The following is a 23734-nucleotide window of genomic DNA, read 5'->3' on the forward strand; positions in this document are numbered from 1 at the left end:
AGAGGAACTGTGTAGTTTGAATTCAGCAATGTTGAGTAAGCTAAGAATTAAACAGTAACATTTGCTACCCAAGGTTCCCAGTGGAAAGTGTCAAGTTAACTAGTTCAGTTCCAAAGAAGAAAAAGAAAATGCTTGCACACTCATATTGTTTTGCTCCATGGTTTTGGTACCCTTGGAGAGCAAACTATTCCAACCTCCACTCTGTGACAAAGGCGGAGGAGAACTGATGCAGTTCGCAGAGGTTAAGGATGAGGGACAAACAAATCCCCAGGCCTCATTTAGATGGTATAGGGTTGACAAACAGAGTGAATCCACCAATTTTGACCGGACAAAATGGTGATTTATGATGCCAATTCTTGAATCCCCACTATCAACTCATAAATCTGCACTGCCTTCCTGGTTATTGTGAAAATAACCAGTGGTACTGCCACATGGCTGTTCTAGACTGGAGATACATCTTGGAATGTCACAACCATGACTACAACACAGTTTCAGGCAAAAGGAGAACATTGATAGTATTACTTAGTGTCCTTACGTAGTGTAGTTAAGTAGAGATACTGAAGAAGGCATCTACATAGCTGTATGTTTTTATGAAACAAGGTCTGATTAAACCAAGTTACTGGTGGGATTATTTTCCGTGAGCTAGCTGGCAGCAGCAATGTAGGATTAGCTTGCTAATGTTTGCTGATTGCTATCTCACTAGCTATTACACTGAGCTAGCTAGGAGGCTAGCTCTGTTGGCTAAAATAAGAGTATATTGCTGTTGACTTGCTACTTTAGTTTGCAATTGCAATTGAGTTTACAATGAAGAAATGTTAATTCTTCATTTCCTTTTCACAGAACATGATTCTACAGCATCCAAATCACATTCAGCAGTTAGAAGCTAACTTGAAAGCCAGCAAACTTGGTTAGCTAGGTAGCTCATGTTAACATTGTTTATGCATTATTTAGCTTGGTGAAATGGCACATTATGTTAATTATGAAGATTTTCATACAGAAAAGCCTAAGCTTTTAAATACACCTATTCATTATTTTATGGGAACACCTTATTTCATTCAATAAATGTGGTGGTATGTTGGAATGTGTCTGCAAAAATAAAAACCTTATATTAAATAAATGCAGTTTCTTTTGAAACAAGTCAACCTTTTTTTCTGACAGGCTTTACTGAGATAAAGCATGATGACAGAGTTTGCGTTAACCTAAGTGTTCAAAGAAGCTTAACATGTTGGTCTTGTAGAAGAACATGTCTCATGCAGGCTAGATGTTTGAGTTTTTTCTTTGTTGTATTTTTTTATTTTGTCATCTGTGTTGATTCAAATGATTGGTGCATTTTTATCAGTGAAGTCCTGTCAAAAGGCAAAAGAACCCACTTTTTACTGTGACAAATTTTTCTCAGCCTGAGAATGTTTTTTTTTTGGGTGTGGTTAACAAAATGGGACGCACGTACATTTAGCGTTACCACAACAGCTTTAATTCAAAACTGTAAAACAAAAAAATACATTAATACAATTTTGTATTACCGCTCAGATTAAAAGTGCTTCATTTTTTCTTAAATGCTATTAAAAATGAAAAGTGCAACTTCAATAAAAGTTGGTCGATTAGCAAGATGCTGTGTTACAACTTTGTTCAAGTCATCATCATAGAATCGGACCAATACTTTGAAAATTCTATCCATGTTGCGGTTTGTGGACTCGTCAACGTTCTGTGAAAACATCTGTTTTGACAGCATGTGCGCTAAACATTGCCTAATGTTGCCTAAGTTTTGAGAGTGCATTCCTGTCCGGTCGATGTTTTGCACAGGTCAGCTAGCGCTGGCGCTATCCTTAAAGATAGGTCATGTTCCGCTATAAATGCGGACTTTATGATTGCACGCACGGTCTTGGATGGATGAAGCGGCAGCAGCTACCGTGGCCACAGCTCCCGGCAACGTTGACTTATAACGAAGGGATCTATCATGCCGAGACAATACCTTTTGCCGCTTGTCCCATACTGTACTTTTTTTCGAACACACGGTGCAAAGCAGCTCCCGGGCTCATTTAATTTGTGACAACATACACCGAACGTTAGTACGTCATCACCGTTTTCATCCAACCAAGCCTATCGCCATTTTTTCACTACCGTTCCACAGTGCTTGTGTCTGCACCAACCTTCACAAGTTTCGCTTCCATGCTCCATCTATTTGAATGCATGCTATCCTGTTGTACATTAATTAGCTGATACAGTCCCCGCAAATACTTCCTAGCACCGCCTCACAGAATGTTGAAACTAGTTGCCGATTTTATAAGAACAGTGCGCTCGTGCCAGTACGTCGCCTAAACAGGCTACCATTGGTTAAAACACCACGTCAGTGATTGTTTTTGATAAAATTGCGTTCTGGTCTGGTAATATCAGAGCCCGTACACGCTAGTAATAATTTATTACCTGATCTGAAATCTCTGCATGCGGATTTCCGGCTTGGGGCCGGAGATCTTTAACCCATGTGGGGGTGCATAGCATGCTGTAGCAGCTGCAACAGAAATCAAATAGAATAATAATGGTTGAGGAAATTTGGTTGGAAGTACAACTCACAGACTTCCAGGCTGCACTCACACATATTATTTCAGCTTGTAGCTCATTGAAAGTCTAAGAGAAGAGCTGGGCTGGAAAGCAAAGAGAGCTGACTGCAGTCCTATGGGATTGTGCTTCATTTTTTACTTTTTTTATTTTTTTAGTTATTTTGGCTTTGTTATTTTAGTTTTTTTTTTTTTTGGTGGACCTGGGAGGACCATGCCTGCTAATTGTTCATTTTGTACAGTCCCCCTCTCCCTTGCAACAAAAATCACTGGTCTGCAGACAAGAAAACCTGAATACTAACAGCCTTAGCCAGGTCACACTAGTGGCATGTAACAGGAATAAATGACATGACATCTTGAAATTGATCTACTTAAAAATAATGTGATGTTAAAATCTGAAAAACAATGTGAGCCCCTGGACTCTTTGCATGACAGTGGAATCAGATTCCTGCTCTGTGCAGATGACCTGGTTCTGTGATCTCTCACAGAAAAGGGGTTCCAGCAGAACATGGCTCTGTTGGAGCAGTACTACCAGACCTTCACCCTGACAGTAAATATGAGTAAATCCGGAGTCATGAAGATTCAGAAGAATGCCAGATTTAAGGTGAGTAAATATTACTTTACTCTGGGTCACACTACCTTAGAGCAGTGTTTCTCAACCCTCTCCTGGAGTACCGCCTGCCCTGCGTGTTTTAGATCTCTCCCTGCTCCAACACAGCTGATTCAAGTGATCAGTTTGTTATTAAGCAGCTTCAGGAGTTCATAATTTCTAAGGAGTTGATCATTTGAATCAGCTGTGTTGGAGCACTGCCTTAATGCATATCATTAGCTTGCTATATTACATTACATTATTTGACATTTAGCAGACACTCTTATCCAGAGGGACTTGCAGCAATTACAGGTGTATTTTTACAATGTTATCCATTTATACAACTGGATATGTACTATCTTGGCCAACGGTACAGCAGCAGTGCCCCTGTGGGGAGTCAAACTGGCAACCTTTGGGTTACCAGTCCTGCTCCTTAACCACTATGCTGCAATGCTGCCCATTACATTACATTACTAGCATTTAGCAGACACTCTCATCCAGAGTGACTTACATCAATTACAGCTGTTGTTGTTTTTGTTGTACAGCAGACCTAGGTATGCTATACATACCTAGGTCTGACTCCCAGAGCCCCAAACACCCCACTGAAACCCTACATGCATAAAAAATGTGAATAATAATAATAATAATGGTTGCAGCAGCTGAGCCCATCTATTATCTAACTGAAATCTGACATCCAGCGGAGGTGAGAAGCGCCAGAAGGAAGAACAATATTGACAATTCTCAGAAGCCACCCAGAGAACTGCACTCTGTGTTAGAACAGAAGGATAACCACAATTTCATCAGACAGAAGTGTGAAAGCTCTATGTGAATGAGGCACATCAGTTTTGTGACAAACCTGATGTGCCTCATTCACATAGAGCTTTCACACTTCTATCTGATGACATTACAAATACATTATAAACAGGCCTCGGTACTGGAAAATGGTGATGTATCAAATGAAGACTCATGAATCTCCTAATAACCAGTCACTCATAGTACACTGCCACAGGGGCTATGGGGGGGTCAGCTCTGAGGGAGGAGTTGCTGCAAAGGGACTGGACAGAGCTTGAAGGAGCAGCTGTGCTCCCTCACCACCCCAACACCTTCACACAGAGAGCACTCCAGAGTCCCCCACCCACTCTGAAAGAGGTGTTTTCCCAGCACAAAAATGACCATTTCTACCCTCCTGCCTCACAGGGACTTCCACCCTCTAACCACACACAAGAGCAGTGCAGAGATCTAAGGAGGGTGTGCCTTCCTGTCTTACATACACCCTGCACACAATCCTGCCCTGTGACTCACACCACCCTTACCACAATGTCCATCTGCGCAAAACTGAAATAAAGGTATTTACCAAGACCCTTAAAGGATGTGGCATTGGGCAGACATCTGGCCCACTGAGGAGCCACAGCAGGGTCTCCAGCCTGACACAGTGTCCTCAGTCTGCAGCTCAGCAGCAGGACCAGCCCAGTTCTGCAGCTGCCCTCAGAGGACAAGGCCCCGGGCAGATCCAGACATGGAGGAAAACCTTAGCATCATCTGCACATCCCTGCTGAGTTAGCAGCATCTTCCATACTTAATAATGTAACAATAATGTAATTTACCAAATGTACATTGTTATTAAATATCTGTTTGTAACATTTTTAAGCTAATATCATTTAGGCAATTTTGCAACTTTAACATATTTTTATCTCATTTTAAACAAACTAGCCACATATCTACTTAGAAACAAAAATGAAGTCACTCTCCATGTGGAATATCCAGGGCATGAGCTCCTGAATTTTTGGATTAAAGATCTTAGCCCTGGATACCAGACAAAAATGAACCACATTGGTGTTATTTTATATCAAATCTGGTGTAGGGCACAAGTGACCACCCATCATTCCTCCTGCTATAAGGAAATAACTTAACAAAAAAAAAAATAATAAACTGTGTGGGAGAGATTCTGGAAAGTACAGAGACATAAGTAAGCCTTTTTCAGTTATCAAATTATGTTCTACGCTGATGCTGCCATTAAGCAGACTTAAAGAAAGTTTGTTGACTAGACGGTAGCTGTGATAACTGAAATTCATTTTTTTCCTTTTATGCAACCCTATTTTTGGAATTTCCAACTACACACAGTAGTAGACTGCTTTCCAAGTGACGAAGTCTGCACTCGTGCACAAGCACTGAGGCAAGACTGAGGTACTCATCTGATACACTTACACACAGCAAACAGCTATTTTTCGCCCTGCAAGTACCAAACCACACTACAGTGGAGTGGGCGCTCATTGGAGGATTGGTGCTATTCCACTGACATCATTCGAGCATTTTGCAGGTGCCTGAGAGCATGAGCAACTTATGCTTACATACCTACTATCCCTGAGGGAACAGAGCTAATTTATTCCACCACTGGTTCAGTAGTAGCTTAGTGGTTATTGCATGTGCAATATGCAACCTGCAACCTGAGCTCCGCAGTCTGAGCTCTGTAGGGAAATCCAACACCAGTCCACATTCAAAAGTGCCATTAGGGAGAAATAGAAATCCACAGAAACTATGTAAATTAGATTACATCAAATTAAAAACAAATTGATATTCTAAACACAAATGAGAAGTGTGAAAGAAGAAATTATATATCCATTATAGGTAAGGGTGTTGGCTGTGTAGGAAGTGTTCATTTGTAAAAAAAAATAAGCCCAGGACATTAATGGTCTTGTCCTCATATTAACGGTCCTTGTCCCCAGCAACAAATGCACAAGCTGTGTCCCAATCTGCAAGCAAGCAAGGGAAGTGAGCGCGCATGTCCATACGTATGACATCACACAAGTATATACATGGGGAGCAAGGGAAAGGGTGTTATTTGGGAGTAAACTAAGAGACATTCCAATGTCATCATTTCAGCACCGTGGCATGGGACAAAACGAGAGTGACTCAAAAGAAAATACCCAACGCTACATGAAACCATGGAAATGACAGAAGCAGTGAAGTCTGCAAATCACATTGCTGACAATGCAGTACATACAAATTTGAAAATGGTTGAAAAGCACAGTTTAGAAATTGAGAAGGTAAAAATTAAATCAATCCACAAGAAGTGACGTTACCCCAGACCATATTACTCAGCTCCATTTTGAGGGGAACTCAAACAGCATGGATTGCAGCTGCAGTGTTAATGCAAGGGAATGAGGATAGTCTCGACTTCTTTCAAAGGCTATTTTCTGTGGTGAAAGAAGAAGTGGAAAGGATAAGGGTCTCAGATGAGATTGATGAGTCAAGAGTTTCAGGAGGGCGCACTACCCAAAACAGTCTTAAGGCAGACTGCCTTGCCACCCCACCATCTCCAAGGCCTGCTAGCTATGCTTAGCAGGAAAAAGGGACTTACATACCTCATTCAAGGACTCATTTCCTGGAACTCATTCCATATAGCTAAAATTAATTGAAAAACATTCTTTAGAGAACAAATTTGAAAAGTGTTTGTGCAGAGTCCTGTTTGGTTCTCATTCATGAAGCTGTTCCATTAATTTACAGATCTTTCCATATAAAGTGTTGGAGCACCCAGGGTCTGTGGCCCTCAGTCTTTAGACTGAAGAGCTCAGACTCTAATTTTGTTAAAAGTGCTGAAAATGCTGATGTTTTGTCATTAATAGAGACATGCTGCCAGGCTGATAGGCTTTCGGTCCCTCAGCATGCAGGGAAATTTTTACAGCAATGTCTCTTTAAAGCAAAGCACAGTAAAATGTGGCATAGACTCTGGTGGATTATCAGTATGGTACTGAGGGGATGAAATGATCAATTACATCTCACGTTCCAAAAAAGCCAAACCCATGAATGGATAAAAAAAGTGAAGCCATTGGACTTTATCTGTGTGCCACATGCCCTCCTCCCACAGACTCCCCCCCCCCCCCCCCCCCCCTTAAGGCAAACAGTAGTTTACTATCTGAAATGGCTGATTGCTTGTGTATTCTTGGACGTGTCAGAGAGGACATTGTAGTTTGGTTCACTTATTATTGAACTCTTAGAAATAGCATAGTTAATTATGTCATTACTGCCATGGACCCGGCCTCGATTAATACATTCACTGTCAGGCAGGAAATCCCCATTTCAGACCATAACCAAATCAATGCATATCTAAAAATAACTGGACAGACAAAAACCACAGACACAGCCCAACATGCAGTACAGCCTTTTTACTGCTAATTTGTACAGATAAGTTCATCCAAGCTATCAGCTCAGATGAACAAAAACTGTTTTAATACAGAACACCAAAATGATAAAGCAGACTTGCAGTTAAAGACTTAAGTCTTCTATCTTTAAAAATGCAGCAAATAAGGCTTACATTTTAAAACAAAAAAAGGAACAGAACAGTGGTGAAGAACATTTTGATACTGAGGGTAAAGTCTGGCTGCTGAAAGCGACCCACACAAAACGTGGAGAACCAGAGAAGACAGGCCTTGTGATCACTGAGAAACAACAGAGGTTGAGACAAGAAACTGTCTTTCTATTCCACTGTCATCGAGACTCAAGGGCCAGGGAAACCTTTAAAATGATATTAACTGTCTTTCCTCATCTCTCAAAAGGTGACATGTCAGTCATGCTGAGGGAGGGACCTGCGATTCCAATAGCAGCTCAGTTTGTGGCCATATCTCACAGCCTGAACGACACAAAGTCTACAACCTGTACTACAGGAATGGGAAGAAATTCTGAAAAGTTTTACATTCTTCTATTCACTTTCTGTTGGGTAACTTTTGTAACATGGATTTGTTATGTGTAATTGTAGATTATCACTTACACCTACTTTTGTTGATGTTATTAAAATATTGTAATAAAACATTAAATCTGTGTTTATATTTACCTCGCACGTTTTCTATGAAAATTTATTTTCGTGCATGTATCTGCATTTTATATAATTACTTACAGTATAGTATAGTATAGTATAGGATAGTGTAGTATACAGTATACTGATTTGTTCACTGTTAACTTAAATTACTTCATACCTTCACAAATGTAATTACCTGCCTACATTCCTTTCTAACTGTTTACAGCTAGCACTCCATGGGTGTGGTTCTGCTTAGCAGAAACTGATTCGCTACATCTGCAATAGAAGTCTGATATAAACCACAAATCAGAGGTCTGTTTCCTGTTCATTCGAGAAGAAGCACAACCTAAAACAATTTCAGAGATTTTCAGACGATGAGACAATGAAAAAAGGTGACAAATGATACAGAGGAGCAACAGTGAAAACAGGTGAGTTAACAGTGTCGCATAATTTGCATGCTTGTGTTGTAACAAAATAATTTTTGATGCTTCAGTAAAATCACAAAATCAAAACTCCATTATCCCAGCATCTGTTGGATCAGATCAGATCAGATCAGATCAGATCAGATTGGAACATCTGATAATGCTGCAGAAAAAGACAACAGGACCAATGCACTGCTTATGAGTTTTAAAGACGATATAACTTCGCTGGTCAAGCTCTACAGAGCAAACTGTTTAACATAAAAAAAATATCCAAATCACAAAATCAGGAAAATGTGTACTAATATCTAGTTTCCTTTGTCCATTTGTGTGATGTGGAAAATGCCGTATTTGTTTGACAGAGTAAAGCTGGTGACTGGTATTGGACTCTAGTGTACAGCTCATTTCTGCATTTCCATCACCACATCCTGTGCAGTGTCCTCATACTCTGACCCAAAGTCATCCTCTCCTGTTTCAGAGGCATCACCCTGTAACAGGCAGAGCATGAGAGGTCTGGGATCACACTCAGGGGTTTACCCTCTTCTGAGGCAGAGCATTCCTCTGGATCAGGAAGGGGCTCTGCTTCAGCACTACTCCCCTCCCCAGTGGACCAAGGGCCTGTATTTTACATTACATTACATTCATTTAGCAGATGCTCTTACCCAGAGCAACCTCTATCACAAAAGAAGTGCATCCATTCAAGTTGAATGAGCAGCAGTGTCAGGCCAGGCTAACAAACACTCCCAAACCAGTGAGTGTGAGTGATCTTAACACTATTCAAACCCCACCACAAATTAACTTGTGCAACCTGACAAGTCAAGTATACTACCATACATCACAGTCACTAGTTCACAGAATCTAAAACACATCCCAATACTACACATGAAATAAACATTAAGTAATACAAGCTGCAGATGTTAGGGGGTGAGGACTGAGGTACAACCAAGATGCAGTCTGAAGAGGTGGGTCTTCATTCTGTGTTGGAAGAATTTTGGAGCCGAGGCTCTGTATAATCCAACCCTGTGCCTCTCTCTCTCCTGCCTCTGTGGGTAGCACCTTGGGAGCCCACTGCTCTCATTGCATTCCCCCCCCCTTTTTTTTTGGCTCTGTCAGTTGGAAGCCCATCTCTATCTTCCATACATTCACATGCTTCTCACCCCATCCCTGAAAGTGCTGACAAACCGTTCTGGAGGTAAAAAGGGAGCCCAGTAGCAAGTCGTTTAGGCACCGATCTAGTAGTGATCAGGAAAGTTGCTGTATCCTTTTGCTCTGACCTCTGACCTCTAGCGGGCAGAGAGGCATAATGATACAGCAACAAAATAAATGCAGAAGACCCTCCCCAAACCACCCAAGGAACAGAATGATGGGAAGTTCCCATGGTCTGGTGGGCTCACAGCGGAATTTCTGCAAGTTCTTTTAGGATTTCAGAAAGCTGGACCAGTGGTGGGTTGCCACACAAATGAAAGAACTTCTCCACAGCAGCAGAAGAGCAGTGGTGTCTCTGTTGCACAAGAGGGGTGATGTATATGTCAGAACGAAAGAAACAAAGTGCCTATGTAATAAAGCCTTAAGTACTGTGATACAGTTTTTTTTCCTGTGTTTCACACTAAGTGAATTCAGGGAGTGCAAGACATCGTATATGTGCAGGTGGTACAGTTTGTGTCTAGACAAAACAACTTTGGACTATAAAACAAACACCTATGTACACTTGCATTTTGGGAAAGACATATAGTCATATATGTGGCAACAATGTTTTATTACTTCATGTATTTTCATAGCCCACAATCTTAATATCTGTGTAAAGTTACCTGTGGTATCCATTTATCCAGTTCCACGTGCCCTGAAGTAACTGAGGTTAAGAACCTTGATCAGGGGCACAGTAGCAGGTACCCAAACCATGATGCCACACATCGTTTTTTTAAATTCGTCCGATTCGATATCGATCTGTAAGATTTATGGATCGATCTTTTAGGCTAATATGCATTTTTTCCGGTTTTCTAGGTTCATTTCCGAAATGGTTAAACATACTCAAAGAATTAAATAGACGGGCTCTGACATAACCTAACTGTCGGATTAAAGGCAATTACTAGTCGTTGGTTATGTCCGGTTACGTCCAGTTACGTCCACTACGTCCCTTTCTGTGATCGGGATTTTTAAACTTTATTATAACCTTATGGGACTACAGACGTTGTCCGAATGGACATTAAGACTGTACAAGCCTTTGTACAAAATTTGTGTTCCCTTTAGAGCTTTTTAAACATCTCTCCAAATATGGAAAGCTGCTATATAGTATTTCATATCTCATTCTTATTGAATCGATACCAAATCGGAATCGAATCGTTAGCTTGTGAATCAGAATCGAATCGAATCGGGGCATCTGTGCCAATACCCAGCCCTAGAAGCTACCGTAGCAGACTCACATATTATTGCTTTAATCACATACCTTGCTATTGGACTGTATTTTCCACACTGGCAGGCTGCACTTCCATTTCAACCTGTTGTAATTGTGTGTGTCCACAGAATCTGAGAGGGTTGAATGTGAGTGTGTAAAATCAGGGAAGATAAATGCCCATTGTGTACCTGTCCAGTCAGCAATCACTTCCGCCATCGTTCATAATAATGCAATTGTATACTATGCTAATGAGCAGTCATTTCAAAAGACATCACAAACCAAACAAGTCTGATGACACCAGAGGGAGCACAGTAGCCATCATGTGTTGAAAGGGATCCCTAACTGCAGAGCACTGGGGGTTGTTTTAAGGCCAGAGCCAAACATGGTGGCCGAAGAATATCTGCTTCAGTCAGAGACAGAGAGCAATGCCTTGCTTCCACATGAACCAGGGAGGCTATTCCAAGTGGGTATTTTCTCTAGATGTGTCTTTTGGTCCTTTTTACATTAAAAATGGGACAGACAAGGTTTTTTGTTAAACACACAAAATTTGATTTTCCCTCCCAATAAAATAAAAAATTTAAAAAACCAGCGCAAATGAAGTAAATCAGATTTTATAATCTGATATCATAGCTTTTACTTAGAATAAAAGTAATTACTTAGAGTAAATTAGACAGAGTATTTCATGAGAGAACACATTAATTATTAGCAATCACAGTAGTTTTTTAAAAGGGCTGCTATAAGGGTATCAGTGCTGTTAACTGTATGCTCATGCATTTCCAGAGAACATGAAAGTACACTCAAATCTCTTTTTGTGTGAGATGATGCAGCTCAACCTGTTACATACAGCTGAGGAAACTGAGATAAAATCAAATGCTGGAGAGGTCACCTGCCCCCACACACACACCACCCCTCACCCCATGCCAATTTCCTCAGAACAGGACAACAATTCAAGCACTTCCAAATAATACATGTGGTAATACTTGTGGTTCCACAGAATCTCAAGCGGGTTGATAAGATTCACTCTTACCAACAGCACTCCTTGTAATATGTTTTTCAATTTCTGCACAGTCAAGTCCCTTTCCAGGCAATGACTTCAGAGACACCTTTTTATAAGCAAAGTGCATATAAGCGAGTGAGTGAGCACACTTATGGAAACTACAGCTTTTCCATCAAAGTACACATCCTGAGTGCTGACAACCATACCCAGTTTTTTTCAGAGGATTTGACTAGACAATTTCATATGGCTGTTCATCAGAAAAACAAAAGTGTCTGTATTGCAAACATACACAAATGACAAGGTTTGAATGTGAAAGCAGTGAAACTGTTACAGGTCACTTCCAAAGTTCCCCAGGATTCCCAGGAATGTGCGGTAAACTGAGAAATGTTTTCTGTGCAGAACTTGCTAGAAAATGGGAGAATGTGACCTTAGACTTCACAAATGTGTGGAGGGAACTACGGGTGCGACGATACCAGAATTTTGATTTTTGATACAATACCTCATAAAAATATCAATATTCAATGCAGCTTTGATACCACAGCAAAATTAATCCTTGGCATACAAAATGGGTAAATAAGCATTTTATTAAAACACAGCTGAATTCAAAATCAAATAAATAAACAGTTCTTGGCTCACTGTCAAATTGCTTTTGTACAACTATACCTCTTTTGCAGAGGAAAATCAGAAAATGTAAACATTAACTCTTTTCAACTATTCATAAGTGTTTAACAATTCTCTGCATGTAATAAAAATACTATTGCACCATGAATTCAACATAATGAAACGAATAATTCTTGACTCACTTTGTCAAATTGTTCAAGTGGAGCTATGCTTTTTAGAATGGTAAAATAAGAAAATGTAAACATTCACTCACAGAAATGTTGAACAATTGCATGCACCATACAACCATCCATATTACAGCGTTATGAATTCAAAACAATGTAAACAGTACTTGACTCACTCCTAGTCCAATTGCTCTAGTAGAAAAAAACAGGAAAGAAAAACAACTGTTGTACAACATGTACAATAACACACTAATCAGGATGCCTGATTATAAAATGTCTCAGCCTATGTGTTGTCTCTATACAGTGTTCAGATATTCTTTGCTATCGCCAGATTATTTAAAGGAATACCAACATTTACAAAACAGACAGTTCCGACCTCAAAATATGGTTGGTCAACTGAAATTCCAGCTGTGTTGTTATTCACGACAACAGCACAGTCGGTACATTCCAGCCATGTGTTATTGAAAATTGGCTAATCACTTTACATATTATTCCACAATCCATAATAAACAGTAATTCAGAAATACAGTAATGTGAGGTAATGATTACTGTTGCAGTTGCAGTAGCTAGCTGCAGCTGAAACAGAACAATTCTACCCATCTATCATCACAGCTAGGTACTTCACTAGCTTGAGTTAGCATTCACCATTAATACTTTTAGCTAGCTAGCCATTAGCCTCATACCTAGGCACCACCGTGCTAATAATCACAATAACGCATACCCTCTTCTCACAAAAAAAGGAAACCGAAAGAGCAGACAGAAAACAAAACCAGCTAGACAAAACACAACCAAACAAATTCAGCCTCCCTGGATCTGCAGCCATACACCTTGATTTAATAGGCCTGATTAGGCAGGTGAGACTTGTTAATCAATGGCTGGCTTACAGACAGACCATTAGAAAATGACACATAACAATGAAACAATTACCTGTTTAGGTGTATTCACTGCCAATCGTTAACAACCGTTAACAAACATGGAGTGGCAGTGTAGCATAGTGGTTAAGGAGCAGGACTCATAACCAAAAGGTTGCCAGTACGATTCCCCAAGGGGGCACTACTGCTATACCCTTGGGCAAAGTATTTAACCCACAATTGCCTCCAGCAGGATAACATAATAATGGATAATATTGTAAACATTGATAATAATGGATAACATTGTAAAAACCTGTAATTGATGTAAGTTGCTCTGGATAAGAGCATCTGTTAAATGTCAATAATGTAATGTATGTGAAATGAGCTCAGTTACTGACAAGGCTGAACACAGAAGGTCAAAATTCTTAAACAATTAACAAATGAGTATCAATTCTGGGGGACAGATGAACGTTCTCCTTCACACTGCACATTCTGCCATTGATTCACAAATCCCATTTCCTTCTGTGCTGTAACAGGCACTTTTATTCCCTAATCACCTGGCTTTCAACTTTTCAGCCACCTGTCACACAAACACACTTACAGTGTTTACAGCATACATTGGCAAAATGCCCCATCACACATTCAGTGAACCACATTCATGAGTCAGCCGTATAAATAACCCTAGATAAAAGGGTCTGCAAGAAAATCTAAGATTTACCTGCTCCTGTGAAACCTGGCTTGCATAAATCAGTAGTGGTCATTGCAAGTCCACTCCCCCTCCCATCCACAAGGAGAAAGTCTCAAGGAATGCTGTCGGAACACTCCACAAAGACAAACTGAGGGATATCAGGTGGAATCAAATGCAGGAACGTATGACCTTTGGTAGAGTTGTGACTGTTGAGATTATCAGTGCCATAACGTATGAGTTGCAACCTTGCAAACTTGCTTCTGGATTACAGGCAGTTGAGAAACTACAGCACAATACAGTTTATGAAGCTTGCTCTGCTCCCGATGCTCCGCTGTTGTCAGTCAGGTGAGATCAACCTGCTTTATAAAATGTAAAAACAGGAGAGGTGCTTGTTCTCTTTAGGATCAGTGAAATACCTTTGCTTACTAATACTTGTTTAAGTGTTTATGGTGTTCCAATGATATTGTTCTTTTAGGTATCATGACATCATAGCTGTGATTAAATTAGAAACATACTGTCCTGGCATTTTTAATGGCCTTGTGTAATGCAACATCAAAATTAATTAAATAGCGACATGTTTTGTCTTCCTGCAATGGTAAAGGATGGAATTGATCCGTAGGGCAACATTATGTTAACTGCCAGAAGAATTAAAACCACATTTAGGCGGTCTGGGCAACCCCCACACTTCTACGCCCTACTTTTACTTCTGCTCCAGAGCCACAAAAATGTGAAACTCATGTTCTGATATGGGAAAACAACAAATGCTGGCTGTGGTCATTAGGCAAGATTATCTAATTGTTCAGTTTTGTAAAAAAAAAAGACAACTTCACTCACACAACTACAAGGGCCTGCAAAGGTCACTGTCCATGTTGAAAGAACCCTGTGTACTGCTGTCTAAAGAGTTAGTATTGTTTTATTCTTTTCCATATTTGACTTCTCTGAAATGTGAATATATTCCCAGTATTTGCCCGCCTCCATCCTGGTGACCAGTTACATGGATTTCTACAACCCTTAGAGTCACAGTGAGAGTCAAAGCTGACTGGCACAGCGCACTAGGTGGGACCATGCAATGGGCAGGAATGCAGTCCATAACAGACATCTGAATGGGAATCTGTGTGTGTTCACAAAATATAGAGAGTGGCAGCAACACAAAGGTCAAGATTTTTCTCGTTCTGTAATTAGTCAGATGACCAGAAGCTACTACAACTGGGCAGCTCTTGATGTCTGCCCCAGTCAGGAAGGTCTGATGTCTGCCCTGTACCTGCACCTCTCATTCAGTGTTCTTTCAATCACACTGTGGTACTATCAAGTCTGCTGAAGCCAGACTCAATTTATTACATAAAGATGAATTCCCTTCATCAGAACAAGATTTTGGGAAACACTTTGCATAAGAGGCACCCACATTGGCCAGTGGGACCAATGGGATCACCTGTTTTAACACTTTACATGTTCCCATGGAAACACAACTGCTGTTTAGAAGTGAGAGACCACATGTTAAATTATCATTTGTATATGTATATGAAGCTTTATGTACTAATAATGTTGCCCTAGTTGCTGTACCCAGTAATCTGCTATTGCTGCACTCAGTAATTACTTAAATTACTCTAAAAAGCAGATAAGTCATTACATCTGCAGATACTCTTATCCAGAGCAACTTACATAATTTACTACTTTTACGTTTTACACTTATACAGATGGATATTTACGGAGGTAACTGAGGGTATTAAGTTCCTTCCCCAAGAGTACAACAACAACCAAACCAGCAACTTTAGGATTACAAGCCCTACTCCACAGCACCGCACCACACTATCTCCAGACAGGATAACACATGCACACTACACCAACAATACACGACACACATAATATTTCATGTACATATACAGATGACAATGCAACATTTGGTCTCTCACTACCAACTGTTTAAGTTCAAATAGACCACCATGAACAACCACTGAAATGTCAGAATACTTACCTGCAGAAACTGGAAAAGTCAGAAAGCAACTGAAGGAGTTAAGTTATGCTATGATTGTAGATGCTTAGCTTTTTTTTCAAATTCAGTGTTTCTTAATTGGCATGAATTACACTGTGTAATTATTAACAAAGCAAATAATATGATATACATACATATGCACACACATATACAGTGCCTTGCAAAAGTACTCAGACCCTTATGTTATGTTATGTTAGAATCTTATGTTTTACTGAGTTATAAATGATACATAAAGTGATACATGTTCTGTGTTATATTTTATTTAAAAACACTGAAACTCAAAATTAATTATTTTAAGGTGATATTGGTTTTATGATAGAAAATATTAAGAAAAATAAAAAAAACTGAAATATGCTATTTGCATAATTATTCAATGTGCTTCAAGTTTACACAGATGAAAAAAATTGCCCTAATGAGGACACAACTGCTATAACATTGGCCTCTACCTGTGAACCATTAAAGTAACTGTCACATTTTCTGGGCTTTGAATCTGATGGAAAGGTGTGAAAATGAAGACTCAAGAACATTATATGGAAGTTACACATGAAGTAAGACAAATGTATAAATTAGGAAAAGGGTTCAAAATAATGTCCAAATGTTTGGATATCCTAGTGAGCAGTTCCTTTGGACTCCAAAGATTCACTGACTATGCTGACAAGTTCCTTCAGACTCCAAAGTGAGCATTCCTGGATCAATAATCAGTATGTGGAAACTGCATCACAACACCCAGGCACTGCCTAAAAAAGACTGTCCCTCAAAACTCAGAATCCAAGCAAGAAGACGACTTGTGAGAGAAGCCACTGAGAGGCTAAGAACCACTTGGAGTTCAGTGGCTGAGAGTGAAGTCAATAATATCAAGAGTACCTGTATGGGAGAGTGACAAGAAAGAAGCCATTACTCAAAAAGAACCATCTCAAAACACATCTGGAGTTTTCCAGAAACTGAGAAAGTGACCTAGCTAAGATGTGGGAAAATGACTGTGATCAGATGAGACCAAGGTATAGGTTTTTGGCCAAAATTCAAAGTGCTAATGCTGCCCATGCCTCAAGAAACACCATCCCTACAGTGAAGTGCAGAGCCTGGAGCTAATCGTCCAAGGAGAATGGGCAAACATCACTCCCAAACTGTGCAAAGGTGGTAGATACTTACCCCAAAAGACTTAAAGCTGTTATTGCAACAACACGTGGCTCTACCAAATATTAATGTAGGGATTGAATACTCATGCAAACTGCATTATTTGCATAATTATTTGCATTATTTGCAATATCCAAATATCACACATAACAAAATTTCAATGTATCATTTGTAATTCAGAAAAATGAGAATTGGTCAAAGGCCTGAGTACTTTTGCACTTTATACACATAAATACATGAAAAGAACAGAAAAAAAACACAAATAAACAATGGCGCCTCTCTCTTGGTCTCTCTCACTCCCGCCCACAGATGTTATCGCAAATATTACTCAAACACCAAAAAATCATTTGCTATAGACACAGGATATGATTCTCACCTATATCTATTTCTGTCATAATCTGGGTAACTGAGGTGTTATCTATAGGCTTAAGTACTGATGAGATAATTGCAGCAGCTTCACATTTCCAATAGTCACATTGGACGCAAAGTCACATTACGCGCTTATGGCCAAAAAGTGATAATGCAGGTATAGTATAGAACCACGTGCATTACAACAGGAAGCTCAGTTGGTAACAAAACATTTAACAGTATTATAGTGTTGTGTGTTGCTGGTCCACAATTTAGAATGGAGAAAAAGTCGAGGCATCACATTTAGCATACTATGTCTACATTAACAACAGATAAAAATACGACATCACTGACTAGGCCTACAAGTATATTAAAATGTTTGGGCTCAGTTAGTTTAAAAATTGTAAAACGAAGTTTTTCGCTTCGGATATAAGCGTGGCTCATTTTCCTCAGTGCTTTTTTTAGTTTTAGCAATGACATGTAGCCTAATTAGGCTATAATACGCGTTAAAATGTAGGGTTCTATTACCTTCCTAAAGATGAAGTAGGCTATACTTTGCTGCTGCATGATTGTTTGAATAGCATGGTGCAGCTTCAAGGAAAGAATTCAAGTAAATGAATATTATGATTTAATTATGATTAATTTCATTGACATCTGGTTTCACACATGCTGTTTTGCCGCAGAGCAGGCTAATAATGGACATGATGTTTGGAACAATGTAGAGTAACATTTAAAATGCAATGAAACTATTTACAGATTTGTGTATGCTACCCGACCGGATATGGAAATGAATGAATCAGTGAGTCAAAGATTTGAATCATTTTTTTCACAAGGGCCTTCACCGAAGGTGAGCTCGTAAAACAGTGTTTAACTGCAATCACAGAGGAGGTATGTCCCGATAAAAAAAGATGCCCTGTGTTCTGTGAGTTTATCGGCAAGTAGGCCTACAATTAGGCTACACGGAGAATTGAAGAGATGGGAGCCAATGTGCACAATCAGTTGCACAATCAGTTGCTTGCACTTGACGAAAGCAACGATATTGAGGACAGCACACAGCTGTTCATTTTTATTCGTGGAGTAGATGGGACCAATTTCAAGGTATTCGAGGAGCTTGCAGCACTACAAGGCCTCAAAGGCACAACGACTGGTAGAGACACTTTGTCAAACCATTGGAGACTTGGGACTTGACTGGGCAAAGGTAGCGAGCATAACAACGGACAGAGCGCCGAGCATAGTTGGCTCTACAAGGGGACTAACCCACCACATTAACAGGGAGATGGCAGATTCATTGCCTTATCCACCAGCAAGCGCTGTGCTGCAAAGTGGTTAAGTGGGAATCTGTTATGAAAGTCGTGGTGTCATGTGTGAACTTCATCCGGGCGAACAGAGTTAACCATAGGCAGTTCCAAGAATTTCTCTCAGAGCTAGAGTGCGATTACAGAGATGTAGCGTACCACATGGAAATCTGATGGTTAAATCGCGACAGAGTTTTGAAGCGCTTCTATCAGCTGCTTCCCGAGGTAGACGCGTTTCTTCAGTCAAAAGGCAGAACTGTCATGGAGCTGACAGACCCAGAGAAGAAATGGCACCTTGCCATTCGAACTGACGTGACAGAATGTCTCAATGGTCTCAATCTGCAGCTACAAGGCAAGGGGAAATTAATCTGTGACATGTACTCCCATATTAAGGCATTCCAGGTGAAACTACAGCTCCTTATGCGACAGGTGAGAGAGGGAAACTTTACTCATCTTGCTTACAGTGCAAAATGTAGCCACTGAGGACCCACAGGTAGGCCTACCATTCCCTGTCACAAAGTATGTGGAGGCACTGGAAATGTTGAAGATGGAGTTTGAGGTGAGATTCCGTGAACTACATCTCAACGCGAAAGACATTTGTCTATTTCAGAAAACCATTTGCTGCGGACATCTATGAGGCCCCGCCATCTCTTCAACTCGAGTTGGCCGACTTACAAAACTATGATGCACTTAGAGATGCATTCGAGCCACTCAGTTTGATTGACTTTTATGCTGCCCTACGGCCCCTACCCAATGACACTTATCCGAACATTAAAATGCACGGTATCAAGATGTGCACAATCTTCAGCAGCACTTACACTGGCGAGCAAATGTTCTCAAGGATGAAGCTTCTGAAAAATCCGACCAGATCAAGACTCACTGATGAACACTTGCACCTTTCATTGAGATTGGCTGTGACCAGAACGGAGCCTGACATCAACCTTCTCGTCAGAAAGATGCAAACCCACAGTTCACACTAAGAAACATCGAGAAGTCTTGCTTTGACTTTATGCGCGCTGATGCCTGTCAGACACAGTCAGAGAAGGGAAAGAAGGCAAAGCTTTTCCCCCAGATTGCTAATTAGTCACTAATTAATTAATAAAATTCCAAAGGACTCATATTTTGGGACATGTAATTCTTTTCCTTCATTTGTTTCTTGTTGTTCACTTGTTGAATTGTTCATGCAAAGCCTCCAGACTGCACACTGCAGAGTTCTCACCAGAGCAGGTGAGAAGAAAAGACTCAGTTAGACTGAGCGGTTCTGTCAGAACTTTCAGAAAGTTCTGCACTCTATCAAACCTTAATTATTACACTGCTTGCACTAAAATGTTTGAATAACATGATTATAATGGTTGTATTGCTTAAGAATGAATGAATAATAATAATAATAATAATAATAATGATAACAATAGTAATAATTATTGATTATGAGGGCTTCTTAAACAGAATGTTTTTTATTTTCTTTATTAAAATGTTGTATTCTTACAGGATATATGTATACATGCATGCCAGATTTTCCATTTATGCAGATTTGCAACTCTTTTCCTAATTTAACTGTAAAATATGTACTGTTCAATATGCACATTTGGTTTTTCCCTACTTTTTCAGAATGTTTCTCACTCTATCAAACCTTATGTATTACACTACTTGCACTCAGAGGAGGACACCCCAGCTTCAGAAAGTAAAAGCCCCTGCCACGTATTTGTTCCACTCATGCACTTACACCACCTGAATTTAATTAGTACAACTCTTCAGCCAGGTAGAAGAGCTAATTAGTGAAACCACCTTGTTTAGTGATGGTAGGACTTTAACTTTCTGAAGCCAGGGTGTCCACCTCTGCTTGCACTAAAATGGTTTAATTAAAATGACACATACTACTTTGACAATGTGCCATGGCAATGTAAAATAAACCCAGCTAACAGTGGTATATAAACAGACTGAAATATATCATTAGATGTGTTGTTGTCCACTGACTATTTACTGTTACTGACATAGAGTGCTACACCCACAAAACAGACCAATACACTAGGTGGCCTGCTAGCTAATTTTCATACGCTTATTCACTGGCCTCTGTCTGACGCAGGTGCTACATAGACCCACTAACCGCTATTGAGCTATTTATATGGACAATGCAATCACAGCAAGTGTCTGCTATCTTCATCTTACTGCTGAGAAAGGAAACAAGGTTTATAGAGACAGAAAAATCAATATGTTCTCTTTCCTGTAAGGTGCCATGAAGGCTATGATGTACTCTTTCCTTTCCAAGCATCTGCATTTCCTGCTGTGAAGCATCTGTGGTTTGCATGGGGGAGGAGCGTGGGGGACAACAACATGTGCAGGCTGTAATACAAAATATACTGAAGTGTAACTTTTTCTGTAGTAGAATAGCTGACAAAGGTGCATTGTGTTTTAAGCACAAAACTAAAGGCCTCTTTCACTAATATCACTGACAAGAGCCACTATTTTGTGTGTGCAATTAAAGAAATTACATAAAGGCACTTTATCTCAAAGGATGAACACAAACAAGAACAGGACATGAGAGAAATAGAAGTACACATTGAAAAATAAAAAATAAAAATAAGTGAGTAAATATCTGTAATATGGACATTGATAAACTAAAATAAATACAATAAAGTAAAACAAGTAACCACTCAAATAAAAGAAAGCTTATAAAGGTGGAATTTTAAAAGGGATTTCAATGAAGACATGGATTTAGCTAGTGTGATATCTTTGAGAAGACTATTCCAGAGCCAGTTTTACAGAGAAAGCATGATCTCCTTTGGTTTTCAGTCTGGACTCTGGAACCGACTGAATAAGCTAAACCATGTCTTGCTTTAAGTTATCAGCAAAATCTTAAAATCAGGACATCTCATTACAAATATGACATTTTTGGTCCTGGTAAGAAGCCCAGCTGTTTTGCACACATGAATGTGGCTTATGGCTAAGACAAGTATGCAGTGAATTACAGTAATCAAGGCACAAACACATGAAAGCATGGATGACTTTCTCCACATCAAAAACATTTAAATTATGATTGAAGTGAGTCTGTAGGCAGATAGGCGTTAATAAAAGAAATAATATTTGGGCTAACAGTTCCCATGGTCTGGTAGGTAAAACATGGAAGGGACAAATGGAGGGCTTTATATGAGATACAGTCTCCATGAGACATATCAAGAGTAGGAGGTGAAATCTGCCCTCTAATGTTGTCAGTCTTGTTCATGGAATACAATAAAAACTATAAACATTCTTCAGGAAAGCATTCAATACTATGGCCTAAGGATGAGTGTGGAAAGCGATTAATTTTATTGAACAGTATTATGGAGTCTTGACAGTTTTTGTTTCAGCTGTCCTACATTCTCTTTATAGCACGTATATCATTTTTAAAACATGGCATCATTGTGGCGGTTGATTTATTCTTTGTTTTAAATTGGCCATCTGTGTCAAGGGCAGCCAGAGATATAAGCTACTGTTAAAACTACTAACTAATTCCTCTGCCTGTTGCACAGTATTACAATATTACACAGCTGCACAGGAGGGTGAGAAAGCATTTGAGAAGTTACTCACAATATAAATAATGATGCAAGTATGAAAGAAGCTGTTTTAATGCTGGAAAATGAACATTAATAATAATATCAAGATGGTCAGATACACATATAACTTTTGTTACCATGCTGATTAAATTCAGACCAAGGTCAAGTGTATGACTATACTGAGGTGCAGGCTTTATAACACTTTTTACAAGGTGGAAAAAGTATTCAGATACCCAAGAGTTAGGACCATATCATATTTCATCATTATCAGAGACCAGGTGTCTGAGAACTCAGTTAACTTACTTTTTTATTTTGGAGGGTGGTGGAGCAGCACACAGAGTTTGAACTCATTTGTTCAGCAAAAATGTAAGTGAGTGAACTTGATATGTCTTGATATGTGGCTTTTTGCAGCTAGTGTAAGAAAAGTAGTAACGCAAATGATGACAGCTGCAGACAACTAGATTTTAACAAGGATCACTCCTCTGAAAAATTTGTGTGTTGTGATTAGATTTTCGAACACATGGGATTTAGATAAACTGAGAACTTAAACTGTTAGTAGTAGAGGTGAACTAACAGTAAAAAAAAGTATAACAAAAAGAAGTATGACATCAGAGAGCATCCACGATAAGGTAAATATCATGGGGAAAACAAAAACAACGATGGCAAGATGTGATGAGCCCCACAGTTTATACATTACAGTGGAAGTCTTTGATTACTGATTACTCTTTCATTACTTCTCACTTTCAATGGCAGTAGCCATTGGGCTACAATACCCCCCCCCCCCCCTTATATCAATTGACTTGCGTAGTTAGCTTTACTGCTGTTGCTTTAAACCTTGGTAAATCGCATTAGTTGTTGCACAACCTGTGAGCATTTTTCCTACCACTATTTCATGCATTCCAAGAAACGTTGACAATTCCATATTCACTTACATCAGCTATCTCTGCATTTAAGAAGCACAAATCTCTGTGGCAGATTTCATTGGTGATGTATTGCTTGCAGTAACAAACATTTGCAAGCCTTCAGTAAAATAGGCAGTAACAAGAGATAAAATTGTAATACAGCCCTTAACACCAGCAACATCTGCACATATTGTTAGGTCAAAACATGTAAAAGCCTGCCATATTCAAAAGTGGAAATAACTGTAATGTATCTGATGAGTACAGTGATATACACTACAAAGTACATTCTTTCCATTGTGGATTAAATATTTTACACATTGTAACCACAACTTGGAAACAGCACTGAGAGTATGACAGCAATCATTATTTCCTCAGAGGAGATGATACAATGATACAATAGCTTCATGTGTGGGAAAGTATTTGTGAGGCCATAGGAACAATATGTTTTGTGTGTGTGCGGGTTATTTGAA

The sequence above is a fragment of the Megalops cyprinoides genome, chromosome 18 (assembly GCF_013368585.1).
Source record: "Megalops cyprinoides isolate fMegCyp1 chromosome 18, fMegCyp1.pri, whole genome shotgun sequence".
Taxonomy (NCBI): Eukaryota; Metazoa; Chordata; class Actinopteri; order Elopiformes; family Megalopidae; genus Megalops; species Megalops cyprinoides.